At 42.4% G+C, this 24,357-nt stretch overlaps 1 protein-coding gene across 6 annotated transcripts in view; it reads right to left on the bottom strand.

Annotated features, from left to right (window-relative positions):
- The window catches only part of PLAGL1 (PLAG1 like zinc finger 1), a 109,551-nt gene that overhangs the window by 19,026 nt on the left and 66,168 nt on the right, over positions 1 to 24,357 (bottom strand). For 5 of the 6 annotated variants that reach the window (XM_032407738.1, XM_032407743.1, XM_032407744.1 and 2 more), the window contains one exon: positions 3,429 to 12,177. The gene's annotated coding sequence lies outside the window, so the exon portion shown is untranslated. The remainder of the gene's footprint in view (positions 1 to 3,428; positions 12,178 to 24,357) is intronic. The other variant, XM_032407740.1, reaches the window with a different exon arrangement.

Here is a 24,357-nt window from a genome sequence, read left to right as displayed (position 1 = left end):
GGCTCCATCATGCAGAGGCTCCTCCCTGAAGCAGGTCTGTAAGCAACCCCCACACCCCAGACAGAGTGGAAGCAGAGGGGCTCGCCCAGCTCGGGCCTCCCCAGCCAGGGCCAAAGCGCCGCCCCAGAACGGGTCCCTGCGCACAATGCTGAGAGCTTCCATTCCCTCTCCCCACCACGTACGTGATATTTTTAAGTACATTTAGGAAGGAATATCAAATGTCCACAAACAAGCAAAGCAGGCATGTGCATCCAGAGAAGCAAGTGTGAAGTCCAGGGCTGGTTCTCAAGTGGAGACGGAACAGACCTGGTCTCCCGGGGACCATTCCTGGCTCCCAGGTAGCACGGGGGGCATGAGGGGCAGACAGCCATCCCGAAACCCACACGAGAGCCTCTGGTATAAGGAGATCTTCTAGTCATGAAGTCAGTGATGGGACTATCCTTCTGTGACGGCTGAAACGAGATCCCCCTCCTCCCTCCCAACAAACCCTGTGCCACTGGCCTTTAGGCCCTTTCAGGCTATGCTTCTCTCGCTGACAGCCAGTGATCTCTGTTCCCGGGGCCCTAAGAGTAGGGCGCCAGCGACCAAAACTTACCTAATTAGCGGCAGGGCCTATTGTCCTAATACAGTTACCATTCTAGGGAAAAGAAAAGCCTGGTCCCTTCCCAGGAAGTGTGTGAGGGTAAAGGCTCATACTGAGAAAAAAAAAAAAAAAGAAAGAAAAGCATACTAGTCACCCTGATGACGGGAAGCCAGGTCATGAGTTAAAAATCTCTTGAGGGAAACATAAAAGCTACAGGAGGTCTGGAAAAGATGCTCAAGACTTCGATGGACTGTTTGATTCTGAAACAACAGTATCTCTAAGTAAATAAAGGCCTGCAAACAGAGAACACTAGGTCAGCAAAGTATCTCTGCGTGGCAGAATGAGAGAGGACTTCTGTTCTTCCTGTCTGACAATCTGACACTGGCCACTGAGGCGAGGCTGGGCGTGCAGCAGGTGGGGGAGGGGGCCTGTGGGCGGGGGGGGGGGGGGTGACATGCAGCGCACAGGGCCGCCTGCGGCATCCCGTGGGCAAAGCCGGCTGGAAGGCAGGTGGGAGGCTAAGGGGAGGTGCAGGAGATGGGCCTGGAGAGGAGGCGGGGCTGTCCCAGAGGGCGCGGGGGCCAGTGACAGCGAGGACACGTCCATCAACAGATTCCTTTACACAGGAAAAAAGTGACAAGTACTCACTTACCCATCTCCCCCATGGACAACTCCCTGAGGGAACCACAGGTTTAAAAGTACTGTCCTGAAACTCTACGTGGTTCTTTTTTACACGCAATGAGCCTGAGATCCAAAATCTGATTACTCAAGTGGACACGGATATAATTGGCAATTGGTAAATGACAACTTACTCTTTTTTCCCCCTAAGCTTTTTCAACAAATGAGCTTCCAGAACTCACTTTACTCTGAACTGTGTACATACTTAAGAGAAAAAGGTAAAATCGCTGCGCCTGTTCCAACGCTCAGTCCCCTGCTTCTGGAAGCACGGCGGCCCACCTCGGAGGGCACACGCCCTATCCATCAGATAAATGACTACCCAATGTTGGAGCGAGAATGTTCTCTTTGCCTTTCCATGCCACATCCAATAGAGTCAAATGATGCTGACCAAATGGTTCATCCAGAAATACTTAAATTGAAATATAAAGGTATTTATCACTGGTCCTTGAAAATGACCCAGTTGTTATTTTTTTTTTTCTTTTTAAGATGCTATGCATTTCATCAGTTTCCATTTTCAAAGGCAAGGGCACTGGAGAGACAAGGCAACTCGTCCCAGTTCCTGCACTGGCTTCCCTGAAAGGGAGAAAGGAATGTCGGGGGAAACGGGGGGCGGGGGCGAAAGCTTCAGAAGAGAGGGGCGCTGGCAAGCAGGGCTGCCTCTCCTTTTCACCTTAAGTCTTTTCTCTCCCCCCATTCACAGCTTTAGGTCCTTTGTTTGTTTAACAAACCATTACAATCATACCCAGCTCAATGGGGAGGAATGTGAACTCTCTAAGGAGCTGTCCTGGCCATCCACATGTGTGGTCCCCCCTGCAGCCCATCCCCGGCTTCTCAGTGCGGGGCTGTGCTCCCAGCGCCCCCCGAGGCCAGGCACCTTGCTTACAATGAGCCCAACTTCCCCCGCCGCATGCTTGCTGCTCCTTCCCAGTAACCTGTAGCGATGTCCCAAGCCGCGCCTCCTTTCTGGCTCACCGGGCGCCTGGCTGGACTGGCCACCCTGCCTGGGCTTGTCCGGCGCAGCTCCTGAGACCCACGCTGCCTGGTGTGGAAGCCGCCCCCCTACCAGCCTCGCCAGCAACCCGGCGCTGACACATTCCAGGCTCTTCCTGGTTATCATGCCTAGCCTTCCAGCGTCCATCACACGGGAAACAGAAGACACAAGGGCAAGATTTCCGCTCCCCTGCCTACCTGGAGCTGCGAGGGCCTTTCTCCGTTCCGACTAGATATACTGGCCATGTTGGGATGAATTTCAATGTCTTGGCCCATACGTCAAAATATTTTTTAGTCCGATTATGTTTCAAAGGGCACCCAAATATTTAGCAAAATGACAGTCTATTTCCGTCAGACTCATTAAGCCCTCTGAGGCCCCGTTAGAGAGAAGGGCATCTTCATCCCCATCTGACAGATGAGGAGACTGAGGTGCGGAGACTGACAGTCCCTGCCCACAGGCCCTGACTGAGGAGACGCTGCAGGGGCTGTTCCATTCGCAGCAGAGTGCCCGGCGCACAGTGGGTGCCCGCGAGGGTCCGCGTCCAGTGACAGCATTACTGGTCCTGAGCTGACGACGAGCAGGGGCCAAACCCGGGTGCTCTGAGCTGAGTGCTGTTCCCACCCATACCCTGCCATCTTTCCCAGTCACACCACAGGAGCACCAGGCTTCGGCTTTTACTACAGTATCTCCAAATACAGCCTCGGAATCTGGGACAACCCGTATGTGACCAGCATCTTCCTCAGGCCGGTCAGTGAGCATGTGCCTCAAAGAGGGGGAAGCCCCTGACACAGCTCGGGCACACCAGTTAGGCCAGGGGCGGCTTGAGAACGTTTGATCTGACAGGGAAGTCTGCAGAGAACGCCACAGAGCGGCCGCTGCGTCTCTGGCTGTGGGTGGGGGCCGGTGGCGGACAGGACAGGTTGCCAGCGGCAGCATCTGACTCCCTGGGCTGTTCAGCACATGCATGCTTTGGCAAAAAGGAAAGGTTAGAAGACTGCTGCTCGAAGATATTTGGCAGTTTGAAGGGAGAATGTATTTCTTCTCCACTAGAACCTTGGTGAAGGACCTGGAGGCTCCCGCACATCCTTGACTAATTGTACTATGTGCTTCCAAGTCAATGGTTAATACACACGCCCAGACAGACAGAATTTGAAGAAGCTACCACTGTTTGCATACCTGCTCGGCGACAGGAAACACCAGCTTCCCGATGGTCGTGGAGTCCTCTCAGGAGCTTGTCTGAGGATTCAAACCTGTAGGAAGAGATCTTGCACATCTTCAGTGAATGAAGCTAGGGAAGCCTCCCCCCAACCAGGCTGCAGCTTGGGCTTCCCTTCAGGGGCACGTACACACACCTGATCATGTCTACAGATTTCTGACTGCCCTTTCCATGCATTTTCATAGACGACAGACCAGTTTTAAACTTTAGTATCCTGTGGTAGGACACCTCAATAGCCACACCACCGTTAATTTTTAAATATCTCCGATCTACCAGATGGCCGAAGTCTTAAACATTTAGATCATCTGATATATTTAAAAAGTATGATAAAGTTCATAATGCTGTAACTTAAAGGATTTTCAATCCGATGTCATCTTGCACAAGAAGATCTTTAAGTATTTATATTACATCTTTTGTCCTACTTGCAACCGGATTAAAAAAACCCTGAAGTTTTCCCCTGCTTTCTGCCAAGTGGGGGGTGGGGGGAGCCATGAAACTGTTTACATAAAATATTCAAAATAGCACACAGAGGAAATGGTATTTTTTTTAAATCAACAGTATTAGAATACCATAAAACAGGTATGCAAATCTATGCAATGACAGAACCTGAAACAAATTCTGAATTGAAAAAAGTCAGCAATAACCAGTAGGCATTCATTTTCAACAAGAGCTTCAAATAAACATATAGATTCACCAGATGTGCAGGGGGAAAAGGCTGAGGTCTCTAAATTGAACGCACAGTTCAGTGGTCACCGAAGCTGGCTATGCACTAGAATTGCCAGAGAAATCTTTTTAAAATACAGATTCCTAAGGCCACAGTGCAAAGCCGCACAGACGGACATCACATCACTCTGGCCCTGACAGTCTAGGTTTTCACCAAGCCTTCCAGAGCCCAGCCCTGCAGCCAGCTTTGCATCACTGATCCCTGGTGAGCATGCGGAAACCACTACCTCTGCTCACCAATTAATTATAAAACTTGGCCTCTTCCAATTTAGGACTATTCCAACCAGTCAGTCCTCACAGGGGAAAGCTTTTTAGGATTTTCTTAACCAGCACAAAGATAAATCTATTACGAAACAAAGCCAATCAGATCTCACCTATGTGATTTATTCACTTGGTTGCCTGTGTCCTTCTCTTAGTTTGATCAAAAAAGACTATGCCCATTTATTTTGTAGGAGAACATCCTTTTAAGTTAAAAATGGAAAAATTAAGATCATTTTTAGACAACTAGATTTTTAAAATAACCCATCACAATTCAGGAAAAAGCCTGGAAGGTTAAAACTGGAGGTAAGTAGGATCTCTGAATCATCAAGAGTTTGTTTTGCATGTATAAACACCTCACAGATCATCTCACGGCCCATCTCTCTTCTCCAAACACCCAACATTTATCATGGTGCTTTAATTGGGTAGCCTCCAAAGGCCTGTATGTTTTTTGTTTTTTTTTTTTTAAAGAACTTTAAAAAACACTGAGCCAAGAGAGTAAAATTCTTCTGGATGATTCTTCCTTTGCTCCTACCCATCTCACCAATGGACAATACCAATTTGTGAATTCAGAGAGGCGGGAGCTCTCTCCTGCTTCACGAGCAAGGGTGCACATGACATGAGGTACGCAAACCAGGCAGTGGAGTAGCTTAGTTTCATTGTCAAAATATTCAAATTATCACTAAAAGAAAGCAATTCCTTTCTGAATCCAACAATACTCCTTGGCCTCCGAGGGCTCACACAGGAGCTTATTCTTCAGCTGTTCAATGTAAGCAGCCCCAGTGAAAGAGGAGAAGTCTGGCAGGGAGGAGGCCAAGTTCCTCTGTCTCTCCCACCTGCCATCTCCGACCAGTAACGCTCACATAGTTAACAATGCAGCAGAGAACCTGGAAGCATGCGTGGCCCTGGGGAAAACCGTGTGCAGGGTGCAACAATGTAATCAAGCAGAGAAGAGACGGGAAAAAAAACACATCTAAGTCTGACAGGATGCTATTCGCAGGCTGCATTTCAGGTCAGAATTCAGACTTCAAAATCAGAGAAAAAGGTTTTAATCTTTCAAATATATATATAAAATATATAATCTTTACCATATACATATATATATATGGTAAAAATGACCCTATAACATTAAACACTCCTAAATATACATATTTCTGAGCTCCAGAGTAGCATGAAAAGTCACATTTTTCTAGGAATGGGGATTGGCACACAGTAAACAGATTAGAGTTAATTGTTTTAAATAAAAGGGAAAATATGGGGGGGGGGATAATCTGTTTATGTCTGCTTACTCACTGATGACTTTACAAACAGTAAAATCTCCTGAATCTAGAGCATACGGTTTCTAGAATGCATTTTTGCTGGCACAGTACATCTTTCTAGGCATTTGCTTCTGGGAGCCGCATTTAAGAACGTGCCCTTTTCTCTATGAATGTACTGGTTTAGCTGCCTGCTGAGCATGCACTGAAACCCAAATTAAACAAAGGGATTTCCCTCCAGTTTCAGCTCACTCACTTCTGGCTACTCCTGAATTTTCTTAAGTCAATTCTTCAAACTGACTTTTTTATTTCTCATGATCTGAGTGGGAAAGAACTGGGCAAGCCCCAAACGCTGGGATTTCTGCCTTAGTTTTCAGTGAAAGACTCCTCTAGATTGAAGATGTGCAAGGTTTGTGTTTGAAAAGCTTTTCAAATAGGTTTTTTTTTTTTAAATTTTATTTTCTAAAGACTGTAATTCCAGATAGAAAGGAGCCCACCCAATATGGGAGATAACAGACAACCCACTCTTATTTCACTGAGTAAACAATGAAATTATACCTCCGGAAGTAGAGACCCTGAATGGGACATTCATATTTATCTCAAAACAACAAAGTCAATTTAAAGATGGCACGGAGGAGTGAGTTGCAAAGGGTCCCTCAGAATTTGAATAGATGTGTGGGCCTGACACCTGGCCCTCTACGTTCATGCACAATTGCTGGGGGACCCCCACTCACAACCCAGGGTTTCAACTCCTCCTTGAAGTCAGAGGCCTCCCAAATCTCCATCTTCAATCCTGAACTTTAAAAGTCCAGATGAATCCACCTACCACCTCTCAGCCTGGAGGTCTCACGGCCCTGAAGGTCGCCTGTTCTAACGCAGGGGCCCCTCCAGCATCACCGGTTGTAGGTACCAGCACCACTGGGTGCTAAGAGCCAACATTTCCTGGATGCTCACAGGTCGTGGCCATTTTAATCACTTAACACGCCCTTAACAACCATATGAGTAAGAGCTATTAGCCCCATTTTACGATGGGGAAACTGAGGCTTAGAAGTGGCACTACTTTGCCCATGGGCACGTGACCAGCAGACAGCAGGGCTGGCTTCCGGAGCACGTGGTATGAGAGTCCACATTATCAACAGGGCAGTCTCTTTACTGCGTCACTTCCCAGACTCTCCCAAGTCAGAAACTCTGGAGTCATCCTAGATTTTTCCCACTCACTAAGCTATACAGATTCTGTGAGCTTCCTGTCTCTCAAATGTGTCTCCTTAATTTCCATAGTTACCACTGTCTGGACCATGTTTTGCCTTCATTACAGCCTCCAAATCAGCAGGGCAGGATGACTCTGGAATTCTGCTTTGTTTGTCCTCCCAACGGCTTTTCTTTCTAGCTCATTTAAAACAGGTGGCAGGCTTTTGTCATTCCTTGTGTTTTAGCCCAGATGACGACAGAGGCAGGCTGTCTTTGTTAACCTCTAAACCCAATGAGGAGATTCTGCCCAGATCCCGAGACGGCAGGAGAGGGCACACACGAAGGTGAGAGAAAGAGCCTCTCGCGCCGTGGCCCCTGCACAGCTCTCTTCCCCAGGGTAGTGGGCAGAGCCCTCGGGAGGACAGGGTGTGCGCTGAGCTCAGGGAGACCCCGACCCAGGGCAAGGTTCCCAGCCTCCGCTCGTGGGCCGGAGGCAGAGAGCTGCGGAGCCCGCTGCCACGACACACAGAAGGTCCGAGCCAGTCCCTCACCTAGCAGGTGCCATGGAAATCTCTGGGTTCTAGGACACACCCCGTGAGGGAAAGGGAGACACTTAAAAATGACAGAGATGAAATTTCCCTGTAGGTTAGCTGAATGGGGGCTGGACTCTGAATCAGTTACAGGGAATAAAAAAGGAAGACTTCCTGCATACCTGAAGTTGTGTGGTGAGGTTCAGACTTGGCGGGGGGGCCTCCGGAAGGTGCCAAGGACCTCAGCCTCATGTGCCACATGCATCTGTGCTACCAACTAGCCTCAACTGCTACAACTGGAGCCAGACTGTTTTTCAAAAACAGCAACCCCCTGCCACAGAGAGGAGCGTGGTCTCTGCAGAGGCACCGGTGACCTGGGGGCAGTCCTGTGCTCACAGCCCCCGGGCAGATAGAGGAGGAAGGAAGGAAACCCGTGCAGATGTGGAGAGTTTACTCACAAGATTAACTCCTCTGATTCCTACGCAAATACCTAGAAAGGGAGAGGCAGAGAAAGTGGTCTTTAAGGCCTTCATCTTACACTGTGAATTGCTTAAAAACCAAAGGAAGTGAGGACGTCGAGCCGGAAGAGGAGAGAGGGGGGCCAGTGCCGCTGGGCTCAGGCACAGGACACCCCTGCTTCCCAAGCCTGGCCCGGCCTCACAGGGCAGCAAGCTGGGACAGGGAGAGGGACGGCTCATTTGCATCCGATGGAAATGAGCATGTGCGGCAAACTGAGCAGCTCGGGGGAGAGGAGAGTCCTACCCTAGGAGAGAGGATGTAAGCCCTTAGTGTGACAAGTGTGTTCATTCAAAGATGCTGCAGTAATGGTAGGTACTTGTGGCACCAAATGAAACATCGAAGAGGGGTTCAGACTTTGAGGCCAGTCACACATCCTCAAAGCAGATTCCATTTCAGTCCTGTGGCTGAATATCAGAGGCCTTCGGGAGAGGCTTCCGAAAGCCCTGACAAAAACTAGAGAGGTTCCCAGACAAGCCCAGCTGTACCAGCCATCCTGCAGAGATCAGAATTTTCAGAACAGCGGGCCCTGGCCAGAAGAATTTCAGACTGATGAGAATCAGCAACCAGGGAACCCCGTTTTCCAGCCACCCAGGCCCCCAGTCTGCCCGGCAAGTGGGGCACCTCCAGGGGGATGGTGGAACTGGGGCGTGGGGGAGGATTTCCCCGGGGAGCAAGTGCCCTGTCACAGAGGCAGAGCGGGCTAAGGCTCTCCTGGCTGTGGTTGTTGGGAAGATGAGGATTCCGTAGGAAACTGGACTCAAGAAGAGAACTCATAGACGGTAAACATGGAAGCGAGGGTGTGTTGAGCAAGCAGGCAGAGGTGTGGGAAAGCAAAGCAACCACAGTGTGGGGCCACTCTGGCCTCACAAGGATCTGGCCTCTGTTGACACTTACTTCCCTGCTCACGCCAGATAGGTGAGGCCCGGAAGGGAAGAGAGAAGCAAGCAGCTCGTGAACATTCCCATGGCCTGTCCCTGACCTTCATCACCCAACATGGGCAACGATGTGCAGGAGACTACTCTCCAATCTGTGGTGCCTAGAAACTTGCTAGGAAAAGGGTGGAGAGGTGTGCCGGAGGATGGAAGACGAGCCCATTTTATTGGCCAAAATTCAGTTTTCATGTGGCTTCCCTTAAACCTACTCCCAGCCTGGTGAGTAAAGAGCTTGAATCAGTGAGGTCAGGGCCAAGGGACATTTCTACATAGTGGAGACTGAGGTCCATTCTGGCTCCTCGGTCTCTGTTTTTGTTTTTTTTTTGGAGCAGCTCCCCTTCATTCTAATCACAGTGCTTCTGTCAGAGGGATTCTTCTAACATGCAAATACGCTCCTGTCACTTGGCTGTTGGGGATTCTTCCGCAGTCCCATGAGTTTCTGTCAGTGGCAACCAAGAGTCCTGACTCATCAGAACCACTGAAAGTTTGTCATCAGGAGAGCAATGTGCTCAGGTTTATGTTACAGAAAGAGACCTGACAGCAGACGTAAAGATTATGCTCCCGGACTAATCCAGCGTATACATTAAAATCAATATAATCGTAGTAACTTTGGGGGAAAAAAAAACCCCAGAAACCACCCAAAAAATGTGCGCAAAAAGAATAAATGTAATAACTGCGCCCTGAAGTTTCTCCATAAAATGAACTGTTCACAGGGAGTTCTAAATCTTCCCTGAACCAGAACTCACAACACTCTTACGGAGTTGATGATACAGGGCAAGTGAGAACCATTTTAGGGAAACAATATAAAATGATGATCATCTTAATGTGGTTCTAATTTATTTTATGTTGATTGTGTGGGTGTGTGTCTGTTTTATGAATCACTTTTAATTCCTGTGCTCAAACAAAAAGGAAAAAATTACCTTGGTAAATGCCACATAATGGATCAATTAAATGATTCCCCAAATAAAGTACACTTCGTTATAGTATAAACATGCATAGCTCCTAGTGCTATTTTAAACACGCTGGTAGAGAAATGTGCTTAATTTACTAACTTTAACAATATTCAATACTATCCTATATTATGAACACCGCCCCCCCCAACTCCCTTCATCTCTAAACTGCCTTCATTTTGGCCTTTTGTTTGTTCAGGGAGTCAGAAAATAAAGACTTTTTTTTTTTAATAAAGACATTTTAATGATAAACTTTTCTTAGGCAGAAGTGTATATAAAACACCGTGTTTTACTGTCTTATTCTACCGCGTCAGCAGCATACTCTACTTAACACTAGCTTGTGTCCCTACAGTTAGTTCAAAAAAACGTCAACCAAATGATAGTACTTGTCTAGATACAATCTAGAAAAATGGTGTGGTAGAGCAGAAAGATCCCTGGCTTTGGAGTCAGACGGGTCCAGGTTTGAACACTGGCCCTGCTTCTTGCCCGGTGTGCCATCTCAGGAAAGTTCCCTGGCTTCCCTTTACGGGGACATAGATCTTTGCAGGGCTGTTACGAGATTATACATTACAGACGTACATACAGATGCACAATGCTGCAGGGTCTAAAGTATACATGCAAAGTAGATGTAGCCTGTTAATAAGTATCAAGAACGACTTTACAGGCTGGGTAAGTTCCCAATTAGAAAACACTAATAACCTGTTTCAGAGTATGATCTACGTGACAGAGCATACATGATTGATTCACTTCCATAATCTTTAATTTGGATCATCATGGCACGATTTCATTTGCATATTAATATGTGCTTGTGAAAGAAATTTCTATTATTTCCTGCATGCTTCAGAAGTTTTGTATGTCATGTATTTGAAAGATTCCTAACTTCTTAAACAGTGTAATATTATTGCTGTGCTTCACATGACCATATCATGTTTAACTTGAGAAAACAATTACAATGGTGCCTGGCACGAACTGGTCTTACAGGTATCATAAAGTGACCTAAATGACATACAGAAGTGATTGTGGCATTTTTGGATTTTGCTAAATTTTTCTTTTGAATGTGTTGTTGGGGAAGTGGACTAGTTTCAGTTAGAATCACTTGGAGAACAGAAATTTAAACACACACCCCCTTATATCTAATATCCTCTTCACTCCGGCTTTCCACCTCAGGCAGCTGTGAATAACCTTCCAGAAGTCAGCCCCCAGAGCAAAATAAATTGGGAAGTGACTTATCTAGTGAGAGGCTTAGGAAAAAAAAAATCCAAGTGTAAGATGTAATATAAGAAAACTTACACAGAACACTGGAATAAAAAAAAATATGGCATATTACAGTCAAGGACATTTTGCAAAAAAAAGAAAAGTGTGGAGAGAAGCTAAGAACTGTGGTTAAGCAACACTGTAAGCACTGAAGCTCCAAAACAGGGGGAGGGTAGCGTTAGGTGAGGAAGGCAGGGGCGTCTTAAACAGAGAACTAATACATGTTACAGGGGAAGGAAAAAAAAAAAAAAACACCAAAACGTTGGATATGAAATATAAGGCTGGAATTAGAGGTTGCTATTTTGAAATAGGTGGTTAAAACAAATTATAATCTCCATATGTATGGTGGAAAATGATCAGAAATAAAAACTTCTGATAAATATTGAGGATCCTGCCAACCATAAGTTCTCTCAGATAAACACTGGATTTAGAGGCCCACTTATTTCCCCATTTCATAACTTTAGGAAATTTGGACAGAACAGATACAAATTGAGAATCACCTCATATTATGGTTTTAAGAGCATGATTTAGAAACTGAATTGTAACATATACAACAGACTCACTATGATTCTAAATGCAGGATAAAACCCCCAAATTTTCCCTCAGTATTTATTTACCTGTTTTTAAGATCATTTTAAAACATCTTTTTAAAATGTAAGAGAGGGAGACCACAAATTTCCAGTAAGCAAGTTATGATAAATAAAAATCAGTTGTATAATATCCCTTATTTCTAAATGGATATAAATATCAATGAAGTTCTTTGCATATTCTCTTGATTTTTTCTAAAGAGTGAAAAATAGGCTTTCATATCCCTCAACCCTATTTTTCCTTCAAAGCCTGAAGTTCCTCAAGTGCAAATTCTCTGAGCGTGAGCATTTTCTGGAACATAACCCCCTCTACTGTGGGAAAGGTGGAGGGCTTGGGTGTGTGCCGTACCAGAGGAAAGAACAAGAATACAGACTCACGACTGAGCGCGGGAGAGCAGATGGGGCAGAAGTCCGCCGGCTTAGCAGAGACATACTTACCTTTGTCAGTCTGAGGTCCAGAGGAGTGTTAGATGTGACGTGAGACAGAGGCCACATCAGACGTGAGAGCAATCCTAGAGTGGGGGGGGAGGGAGGAGAATCAAAAGGTTAAAAAAAAAAAAAGAAAAGAAAAACCACATCCACGCTCCATAAGTAGACACTGATATACAGAATATGAGTTCAGGAATGCCAAGATCAAAAAGTTCTCCTCGTCAACATGCCCTAGTGCCATATCCCTACATTGCAGAAACCCGCCTTCAAGGTCTGACGGCAGCCTTCCCTGGGGAGAGGCTGTGCAATGATGTGGTGAAGGGCATGGGACACGGTGTCAGAAGGCCCAGATTCAAATCCAGGTGCGCCCTGGAGCCACTTAGAAACCTCTCACAATTTGTTTGGTCTCTCTCGGCCTCGGCTTCCCCACCTGTAACACGAAGACAATAATTGTACCTACAGCACAAGAGCCTTTTGAGGATTAAATGAATTAATTTGAGTAAAGAGCTTCACGCGCGTGCCTGGGAAGCAAGGAGCCCTCACGTACTTGCAGTTATTTTCCAGAGATCCCAATTCAAGTACAAATACCTCACAGCTTCAGGCAGAAATTAGGTGGATCATCAGAACCTTTTAAAAAGTGTCAAACACAAACACTATCCTTTGGGAAAAGGAAACGAGTCCCTGAACAGGGTTGAGGGTGAAGTGGAGAAGAGGTGGGGGGCTTCTAAGGAGCAAGAAAAGATCATTAAAAGGCCCCAAACAAACAGGCAAACAAAAACCAAAAACTCCAAGGGGGGAAAAAAAAACCCACGAAAAAATCAAACCAAACCAAACCAACAAAACTCCTTTGCTTCACTGCGGTTTTTTTCCCCCCAAAGACAAGGCTACTGTGAGAAAAGTAGCCTGAGAGGCAGAACTTGTTGACAGTAAGCACACCCAGTGAAGGTAATTATAAATCTATATTTCAGAACAGACTTTCCTGTAATTCAATCTAATGAATAAGGAGGATGTTTCCCTTTCAATGACTAGATAAGCCGGTAGTAGGGCTGCTTTATTTGGTCAGTCTGGATGGACGGGAAGCCATCTGAGAGGGAAGTATCTGGTGTCTTTCTACAAGGAAGTTTGCTGATGGAGATAAACACACACACAAATACAAACACCTCATATATGTTGATCCCTAAACCTATTTTGAAGGTTCGACTCTTAAAGCATTTGACCTGATTCTTCTTGGGTATTATAGCAGTCTTTGGTCCTGAGAAAAGGCTCTTTTATGGAGGATCATGGAGCTGGAGTTATCTGATTCAACAGACATAGCAATAACACGGTTTTTAACTGAAGTTACTTCCTTGGCCTGTATGTAGTTCTTTCTATCAATGTAGACAAAGATATGCCTCACTGCTAAAATGAAAAAGTGTGGTTTGATTTCCTACACTTCCTTCCACCCTCCACCCCTCCCTACTTTGGTATGATGTCACATGAAATTACTTCCAGAAACGGAGAGTAGAGCAACCAAGTTATAAAACCTAAGTGCTATGCTTACTGCTTTCTTATCTACAAGTTAATACTTATGGGGGTGAGAGTCTATCAATGATCAGGGTCACGGTAATTTTCCTATTTCATAAGAAATCTGAAATCTCAGCAGAATTGCAAACTGCTGAGTCTACTACATTTGTATGACCCATACAAACACCCCATTCCTCTACAAGAGTCCTACCAAAACTCACACATTTGCAAACCTGTATTTTAAACTTCACCCTTACCTTTAATCAAAAACAGGCGACCAAATAGATTTCTTTAAAAATAATCTTGGTGGTAAAAACAAAAATATCATGGAGAGTAAAATATTAGCCAGTTACTGTATTTCTGTGCTTACTTACCCCCCCTTTACTAAAATTTTCCATTACGATTTTAAAATGTTGTTTCCCAAAGAATGTTGACAACTATTTCCCACTTAAAGCTGTGGCTTAAAAAGAAATAGGTTTTAACTTGAGAACAGCCCAGAATTGGGCTTGTTCTAGGGTCCTGTGAAATCACAGTAGTTAGTCCTTGAGACTAAAAATTTCCCTTACACTTTTCACTGACAAGTGAAGGTGTTTACTTCCTCTGATAAGGGGCTCATAACATACAGTAGTGGTAAATCTGGTTAAAGAAATTGTCAAAGGGTGTTTTGTTTTGCATTATTTAACATTACATCCTAGAATTAAATGATGTAAAATGGAAGCTTTATCCATCTCAATCAGTAAATCTGGTCAAGTGAAAGTCTACAAAACTCTAAATTAAAAGCTTTTTCGTCGAACTGGAAATATCTAAACACTGTTGAGATTTAATTTTAGGAAAGAATATTGGAGAACAGAATTTAGATTTAAAAAGGACAATGCCATCCACTTTTTTATGCTTCCTGTTCAGAGGCTGATGGACTGCTCAACAAACTTGCCAAATCAAAAAAATTGTTTAATGATTCTCCATAAAGAATAGATTTTTAAAAGCTATAGCACCAGTCAGGTAACAATAGATCAATCAGGTTTTCCTAAAATGTAGTATTTGCAGTTGAAGCCTGGATAAGTAATTACATTCAAAGTAATGTACAGGGAGCTATCAATCCCCATTCAGGCAGCTCGCATTCACTGAGCCAAGAGCTTTGCTGGGCTTGGAGATATAAAAATGAATCCGCCACAGCTGCTTTACTTCCAGCTAAAAGAATACACCTAAACAAAGAGCTACAGGGCAGTGTGTTAAGTGCTATAATAGAGGTGTGCACAAAGGGCTTGGGGCCAAAGGAAGAAGCTATAAATTCTTCCTGGGAAATCAAGCAAGTGAGGGGAGATGTAAAAGAAGGTATGGTGATGTTTCCTTGTGATAAACTCAAGACTTTTTCTGTACCGTGTTCTCAAAAGTAAGGTAGTAATTTTAGGATTTATGAACTGTGTTAATGGCAAGGGCTATACTGTTCTATTAGCCAGTTTCATTTATGCTTGGCATAGCCTTTCAGTTACAATGTCCTAAGAAGAGAAGTTTTTAAAAATAACCGTATTATAATATTCCCATACAACACACACTATTCAGAATGGCAGGAATAGTTCGCATGAGTGAAATTTAGATACAAAGTTCAAAGATGTTTTGAAACATAAATGAATGACATTCTTGACATTTAGTAATAGTACATTAATAATGCTCATTTTAAGTATCAATTTTTTTTTCTTTTTCTTCTTAATGCAAAAATAAAAAGAATCACTCGATTATATCATGGTTAATATTTGTCTTTCTCTCCTTTTGTGTTTAAAATAGAAGGAGGGTGTTGAATCAACTTCTACTTAGCATCATTTATTATGCATACCATATTCCTACTTATAACACAGTTGTGACAGAACCCCCATTGTTCATTACACACTAGCCCCAAACTTGAGTAATTCTAATGTAAGCATGAGAAACCACCGTCTCCTTTGGGGTGAATTTCCAAATTCCTCTGTGTTAAATTGAGGTCTAATTTTCCCTGTGCCTGGTTTTCACAAGAAGGTCCATTCCACCCCATGTGCTCCTTTTCAGCTGTCAATAAACAGAGGCAGCGAATTCCCCCACAGCTTCACAAAGCTAGTTAGGCAGAGCCATTCATTCCTTCAGGAAAACAGGGCATTGATTTCAGCGAGTTCCCAGGGAGCAGCTGCAACAAAGAGATCAAAGGCCCACCTCTCTTTCCCTCCACTGCTTCCATCAGGCCAGGCCCAGACAAACAGCGACAGGTTTCCTTGAGACAAGGAGAGGGCCCGGCAGACCACCTCATGGTTCAATTCAAATTCATCCGTTTCCTACATTCCAGGGACAGTCCAGAATGCTAACCATGACAAACCAGCACAATCGGCCGGCATAATATACTGCTCGCTAGTTCATCCAAGGTCAGAGGGAGAAAACAAGCACCCAGGGAAGCCCTCCACTTCTAGGGCCTGCTGGGCCTCCATGGCCCCCTGACATTCCATAAATAAACTTCGCCGGCTCACTCTCCCTTTCTTGTTCCGTCCTGCAATCCCGCGAGCAATGGTCTCACTTAATCTGCAGTTTCTTTAGTGTCACCGTACCCAAAAGCTCGGGACACTTTATTCTCAACCTAATCGTTCTAATGTTGATAGGAGCATGGCGATGCAGGCAGCCCTTCTCAGTTCACACCCCGCACACTACCACCGGAGGATGAATTTACGGCCGTAATCACTAGGGCTTCCTTCAAGGCCTGATTTCCAGGGAAGGCCACACAACCGAAAGAGAGCCAGTTTGCGTAGATTCTGTTTGCAGAACAAAAACGTGAATGGAGATAGAACGGTTAGCTTTTGGTGTGAACCAGGTGAGCACCCACACTGGCGACCCAGACCCCTAAATGACAGTCTGTGTGTGAATGAGCCGTGCGCAGCTTTGTGGGGTGAGGAGGGTTAGCCAGGGGGAGGGGGAGCATGAGGGGCTAAGAAAGAAGATGGATTCTCCCGAATGGTTACCTACACTGAACCGATTTGACCAAAAGGTTTCTCAAGGCTCCTCCAAGTTCTGAGCTGCTGCTTTGACGCAACCTTCAAGAAAGCCTGTAACAAAATGCATTTATTTTATTGTCCTCCATTCCACTTCTGTCACTAATTCTGAGGAAACACGGGAGTGGATGGGTTAAATGTGAAAATTCCTAAACCAAAAAGAAAATAAACAATATTGGAATGAGAGGCACGGAGAACTCATTCCTTGACACAGAACACAACCTTCCCACGTGCCCATCTTACGAGCTTCAGTATAACCTGGGGGACCCATTCACTGATTATTCATTCGACTGCTAAAGACGTCATTTTGTACACAGAACCAAACAGCCCTCAAGAAGACTTGCACTTACTCTCAAGTCGGGACAGAAATGAGCTTAGAAAATACAGAAGTCTACACGGCACGGGAAAGGTAGCTTCCTAGTAGACGCAGTGTGACAGTTATATTAGGAACCTCAAAGCTGACTCTGGCACCGATCCACTTTGGGCCTCTCTGTCTTTCTACTCTTCCAAAATGGAGACAGAAATATCTGTCAAGAATTCCTTTACAGGGTATTGTGAAATAACCATTCCTCAAAAACAAAGCATCTCATCGAAGAACACTAGTCTTAGGAATAGAACTTCCTTACATGATAGATCACTCTAATTCAATAGAGGGGCTCTGGAAACTCAGGAAGTTTCTATAAATCAAATCATTTTTTAAAAGCACTCAGAAAATTTACTACTTAAGGAAAGGCTATGGCAAATGACTAAATATACTTATCAATTCATTTATATACCCTCTCAAAAGCATTTATTTTTTGAGGGTTTTTTAAAAAAAGATTTTGTCAGAGAGAGTGCACACAAGCAGGGGGAGGAGCAGAGGGAGAGGGAGAAGCAGGCTCCCCTCTGAGCAGGGAGCCCTCTGTGGGGCTCGATCCCACAACTCTGAAATCATGACCTGAGCCGAAGGCAGATGCTTACCCAACTGAGCCACCCAGGTGCCCCTTTCAGAACGATTTAAGGCCCTTAGAAACTTCAATTTGATCTTCACCACAACCACCTGGGACAGGTAGTTTTACTAGTTTCTATTTTTGAAAGAAAACAGGCTTAAGAAGGGTAATAAACTGATTTGCCAAAGTCTCAGAACTTGTAAGTAGCAGAGCCACAACTTTAGTATTCTGTTTTTCAATCCCATGCAGTACCTAACTACCATGTGTGCATATAATTATTCACTGAACGTCCCTCACCTTAACTCTATTAAACAATCAATCTACTCCTAAGCCCAATGCAGTATACCTCTCATCCAAGGACGCAGTGCTTGAGTATGGAGTCTGGTGTCAGATCCATATTGAAATTTTGGTGTCATCTTTTAGTAATTTTGTAAATTAAGCTATTAACAATATTTTCAGACTCTCAGTTTCCTCATCTGTAAAGGAGGAATAGTATCTTCTCTGGCAAGGTTTGGGAAGGATCAAATTAGATAACTTGCATAAAGCACCTAAAGCAGTGTTAGCATATAATAAATGCTTAATTGTGGTAGCTATTATCATTGGTATTGAAAATCAAACCAATGTAAAACTTGTTAAAAGGGAAAAACAGGTTTCCTTTTCAATAAAAAGACATCAAATGTAACTTTCAGCCTCTGGATGACATGGTTCTCTTGAGCACTAAAAATTTACCACTCGAGTCTAATATTTTAAGGTAGCCAACTAATAAATCCAGATCACTGTCATAAAAGATAAGCTACTACACAAAATAGAAACACTAATTGAATTGTCTTTTTTAAAAAGCTGACTGAGGGAAAATCCCTGGTTGTTACATATATATATATTTTTTAAAGATTTTATTTATTTATTTGACAGAGACAGCGAGAGAGAGAACACAAGCAGGGGGAGTGGGAAAGAGAGAAGCAGGCTTCCCGCCGAGCAGGGAGCCCCATATGGGGCTCGATCCCAGGACCCTGAGATCATGACCTGAGCCGAAGGCAGTCGCTTAACGACTGAGCCGCCCAGGCGCCCTCCCTGGCTGTTGTAAAGCAGCAGTGCGGGTTTTCCGTGCCATCAGCTTTGCTTCCTGCCATTACCTACCTGAAGCAGGAATGTATGTCTGCTAGGCAGAAATTCGCAGTTGCCACATGAAAAGGAAAAATATATAACAGGAATATTTTGTTGCATGGAGCTAGTGCGTTAAAGTTTTCAAAGACTACGTATGTTATTTCATTTGACCCTCACGCTACTCACTAGAAGAAAACAGATGAACTTGTTAGCACAAAGACGGCCAGTGGTAAATGGCAAACTTCTTTTCTCCTGGTCTCATTTTCCATGACACCCTATCAATAGTCGGTAGTATGTAGATGCTCCAGTACACAGTGTACAGAAGACTGTGGGAACACAGAGGCCACTAAGTCTGGGAAAGCCAGAAAAGGCTTTGGAGAGAAGGTGACATACACCCAACCTTTTACCTAGTACAAAATCACATCTATAATGTTAGTGACTGTCCCTGAGCTTGATGTAATTTTCTCTGAACCCTGAATAGGTCTTCCAGTGGCTTACTTCTCATGCACTATTTTGTTATTTGCAAACTTAAATGGATGTCCCCTAAAAAAAAAAAAACAAAAAAACATTTTTACCCAAAGCTTTGATATTAAAAGAGGCAGAGAGTTGAGGCCACTGTTGTTTGAACACCACTTACAGATCCTTCTAATTCTACAGTTCTGTGATTTTTTAAATTACTGCTCATTCTTACATTGTATTACTTACTATATAATACATCAGTTTAAAAGTGCATGTTAATCTGTAGCCTATTAACGCTAAAAAAAGTATATATTTTTTCCTTCACTACCGTTTATCTCAGAAGTTAACAGTTGGGAAAAACCCTTAAGAATATCTAAGGGAGGAGTGCGTGGCTGGCCCGGTTGGTAGAGCATGTGACTCTTGATCTCAGGATCGTGAATTGAAGCCTGACCTTGGATATAGAGATTACTTTTTAAAAAAAAAACTAAAGAATATCTAAGGGAACATGCCTCACTAAAGAAACTCAGCCCATGGCAGGGGAAGTCTGATGGTATTTCTTTCCTATGAAGGGCTAAGAGTTGCCTTTTCATAACCATCTGTATTATCTTCTCCAACATGAAATAAGCATGTTTTTTAATAAAAGACGCTCAGATATTTGAAGATGATTTTGACAATCCCTTACCTAGAGCCATTATTTTAAGACTGTTGCTCTTTTCCAGTATAGGCACATAGTGCTATAAATTTCCCTCTAAGCCCTGCTATAGTTGCATCCTAGTTATTTGGAAATATGTTTTTATTTTCAGTCAGTTGACAATACTTTCCAATTTCCCTTTTCATTTTTTTTTTTTTTTGTCAAATGGATTATTTGGTAAAATTCACCAGCACAACCATTTGGGCCTGGTGGTTTTTCTTTTCTGGAAAGTTGTTGTTGTTGTTTGTTTTTGTTTTTACTATTAACTTGATTTAATAGATATAGGGCAATTTGTGTAATCTATTTCTCCTTGAGACAGTTTTGGTAGTTTGTATGTATCTTTCTAGACATTGTTCCATTTTATCTGTTATCAAATTTGTGAGCAGAGACTGACTGTAGTATTCCCTTATTTGCCTTGTAATATCCATGAGATCAATAGTTATGAGTCTTCTTTCATTCCTGATGTTGTTAATTTATGCCTTCTTTTTCCTTTGGTTAAACAGGCCATGATGGGTCCTTGATGAGTTTACCACTTTATCATTATGAAAGAACCATCTTTATACCTGGCAATATTTTTTGCTCTAATTTCTACTTAGAAGTTAGCCACTCCAAGCTAAAAAAAAAATTAGTACTAAATACATACTGCTTTCCATCCCTTACCCTATAATCTGTCTTTAGATAGATGAGGTCCATTTTTTGGAGGCAGCATATAGTTAATTCATTTTCTTCTTTAAAAAAAAAAAAAATCTAAGCTGACCTTCATTGCCTTTTAACTAGAGTGCTTACACCATTTATATTTAATATGATTATTGATACCGTTAGGTTGAAATGTATATCTTGCTACCCATCTGTTGTTCATTTCCCTTTTCCTTTTTTTTCCTGCCTTCTTTTGGACTATTTTTTTCTGATTTAATTTTATCTCCTTTGGCTTATAACTCTTTGAGGTCTTGGTGGTTGATTTAGGGTTTTTCGTTATATTCTTAACACAATGTACCTTCAAGGGATATTACACCTCTTCACATATAGTATAAAAACCTTAAGGGCACCTGGGTGGCTCAGTCAGTTAAGCATCTGCCTTGGGCTCAGGTCATAATCCCAGGGTCCTGGGATTGAGCCCCACATCAAGCTCCTTGCTCAGTGGGGAGTCTGTTTCTCCCTCTCCCTCTGCCCCTGCCCACACTCGTACTCTCTCACATGCTCTCTCTCTCTAAATAATAAAATCTTAAAAAAAAAAAACCTATACTACATTTCAAATTTTCCCATCCTGACCTTTGTGCAACTGTTGTCATATATTTTACATGTTATAAACCCCAACTACATTGTTGCTATATTTGACTAAAACAATCACCTTTTTAAAAAAAGATTTAAATAAAAACAAACTTATACATTTACTCAGGAGGTTACTATTTCTGGTGTTCTTTATTTTGATCTAGTATTATTATCCTTCTTCCTAATGGCTTCTTTTAACATTTCTTATTGTGTGGGTATAATAGTGGTGAATTCTTTCAGCTTTTGTATGTCTAAAAAAGTATTTTACTACCTTTTTTGAAAGATATTTTTTTAGCTATAGATTTCTAGGTTGACTGTTTTTTTCTTTATTTTAAAGAAGTTGCTCCACTGTCTTCTGCATTGCATTGCTTTTGGTGAAAAGTCTACTGTTATTCTTTGTTCCTCTAAACTTACAGTGTCCTTGTTCTCCACTTTAAAATCTTTATTACTGGTTTTAAACTATTTGATTGTGATATACATTGGTGTAATGTTCTTCATTTTTTTGGTACTTGCTGGTATTCGTTAAGCCTCTAAGATATGTGAACTTACTGTTTCCATCAAATTTAGCAAACTTTCAGCCATTATTTCTTTAAATATTTATTCTGTTACCTTCCTCCTTTGGAGACTCCAATTATACATATATTTGGCTGTTTGAAGTTGCCCCATAGCTCACTGATGAGCTGTTTCGGTTTTTCACTGTATGTGTATGTCTTATTTTGTATAATTCCTATTGCTATATTCCCAACTCACAAAGTCTTTCTGCAATGTCTAGTCTGCTGTTAATCCTAACCAGTGGATATTCCATTTCAGATGTTTATGTCGCCTCTAGAAGTTCAACTTGGATTTTTTTTTTTTTTATAGCTTTCATGTCTCTCCTTAAACTTACTGGTTTCTTGAGCACAATCTTGAGCATATGTATAAAAAAACTGTTTTAATATCTTTGTTTAGTAAAGATGTTTACTAAATATTTAAAAATCTGTTTATTAAATTTATCTTTATTAAATCTATCATCTCTGAGTCTACTTGTATTGATTGATTTTTCTCTTCACCATTGAATTTTCCTGTTTCTTGGGAGATCTGGTAAATTTTGATTGAATGCTAGATATTGCATACTTTACCTTGTTACATGTTGGATATTTTACAGTTCTTTAAATATCCTTGAGCTTTGTTCTGGGCTGAAGTTAAACTACTAGAAACAATTTGACCTTTAAACCAAGAGTCTGCAATTTGTGGCCCACAGGCCAAATCTGGCCCACAGCCTATTTCTGTAAATGAAGTTTTACTAGAATTTGGCCATCCTCATTCATTTACATATTGTCTATGGCTGCTTTATCATTATAGTGGCAGAGCTTAGTAGCTGCAACAGAGATCATATGCCCTGTAAAGCCTAAAATATTTCCTATCTTACCCTTTACCAAAAAAGTTTATGATCACTCTTTAATGGCTTACTTTTAGGATTTTTTTTTTTTTTTTAGAAAGGATCAGAGCAACCTTTAGTCTAGGATTAATTTTCCCTCACTACTGAGGCAATACTCTTCCAAGTACTCCATTTTATGCCACTTATATTAAAATGTTTTTCTAGTCTGGTGGGACACATTCTTCCCTGACCTGTGATCTACATTTTCCTTCCCAGTGGTTCTTTTCCCAGCCTTGAGTAGTTCTCTTATATGTGTGCACTAATTGGCACTCAGCTGAAGACTCCAGGGGAATGCTCTGATGACCTCTAAAGTGTTCTCTTTGAGCAACTCCCTCTTCTCTAGAATGCTGTCCTACAAATTCTAGCTGCACCTGCCTCCTTGAATTCCCAACTCTATCACCTCAATTCAGGGTGACCATTGAGCTGTGTTTGGGTTCCCCTTCTTACACTGTGGCCTTGGGCACATCATTTGTTTCCCTTCTCTCAGGGTTCAGTCTTATGCCGCTGGTTGCCTAATGTATGAAAACCTGTTTTAAATATTTTATGGGCTTTTGGGGGTTTTATTTTGTTTTTTGGTTGTTTAAGGCAGTAGAATGAACCCAGTTCCTGTTACTACACCATGGCTAGAAGTCATGGAAGTCCCCTCAGTATGATCTCCTTACATTTGCATTAGTGCTTTATATTTACAAGTAAATACTGAAAAGTCTGCATTATCTCATTTCATCCTCTCTACATCATTAAGATGTAGAGATTACCTGAAAGCTCAAAAAATGCAAAAAGTGACTTGTTTGGGATCACATTACAGGGCAGCCCATGTCTCTTAGTCATTTTCTCGTCCATAAAAATATATAGTTTTTCAGAATTAGGGATATATAACAAATAAGAGATGGTCTTCTGTATAAAGTACATTGTAAAATAATTTATTACTAGTATCTCATATTATAATACTAAGCAATACAGAATTAGATTGTTACTGAATATTGCTAATGACGAGCTCTATCACCTCTATTAATCCTTATAATCCTCAGAGCTATTATTATTTCAGTCTTATAAAAGACAAACTGTGGCTAAGAAAGGTTCATTAATTTGCTCACAATCACATACTTATTGGTATCACAGTTAGAATTCAAGCCAGGCTACCCTAATTCTAAAACTTGTACTCTCCACCATGCTGTCTGCTCCTTAATTTATAGCTCTTAAAAAGAATTTTTGGAACTAAATTATGATAGAACACTCCAAGTCCTCAGTAACAAAATGGCATTAGGAGCCATTTACTAAAAGTATCAAGATCTCTTCATTTTTTTTAAAAGATTTTATTTATTCATTTGTCAGAGAGAGAGCACAAGCAGGGGGGAACAGCAGGCAGAGAAGGCAGAGGGAGAAGTAGGCTCCCTGCTGAGCAAGGAGCCCGATGCGGGACTCGATCCCAGGACCCTGGGATCATGACCTGAGCCAAAGGCAGATGCTCAACCAACTGAGCCACCCAGACATCCCAAGATCTATTCATTTTTTACCAAAGAACTTCTAATCAAACAAGCACAGAAAAAGAAAATGAAAATTCTTAGAAGAAATTTCAAACCTAGTTTTTCTCTGAGCAATACTTCAAAATATACAGATGATTGAGATTTTAGCTGCTTTTTAATCATGTTTAATCTAACAAAAGTTCTAAAATCAAGCATTCAAACTTCCTTATTGAATTATCTGGGAAAGCCTACAATTGACAAAACTCAGCTGAGCTTGAGCTCTAGCACTAGAATTTTCTTACATCTAAGTACTGAAAACATATTCTTAAGATATTATTTATTTTCTCATAACAATGCTATACATACTTACTGTAGGAAATTCTGAAAATACACATTTCTTATTTGAGTTATTCTTAGTATGTT

Source organism: Phoca vitulina, unplaced genomic scaffold, assembly GCF_004348235.1.
Source record: "Phoca vitulina isolate PV1807 unplaced genomic scaffold, GSC_HSeal_1.0 scaffold9, whole genome shotgun sequence".
In the NCBI taxonomy this organism is placed as follows: Eukaryota; Metazoa; Chordata; class Mammalia; order Carnivora; family Phocidae; genus Phoca; species Phoca vitulina.
This window is presented reverse-complemented; position numbering and strand designations above follow the sequence as displayed.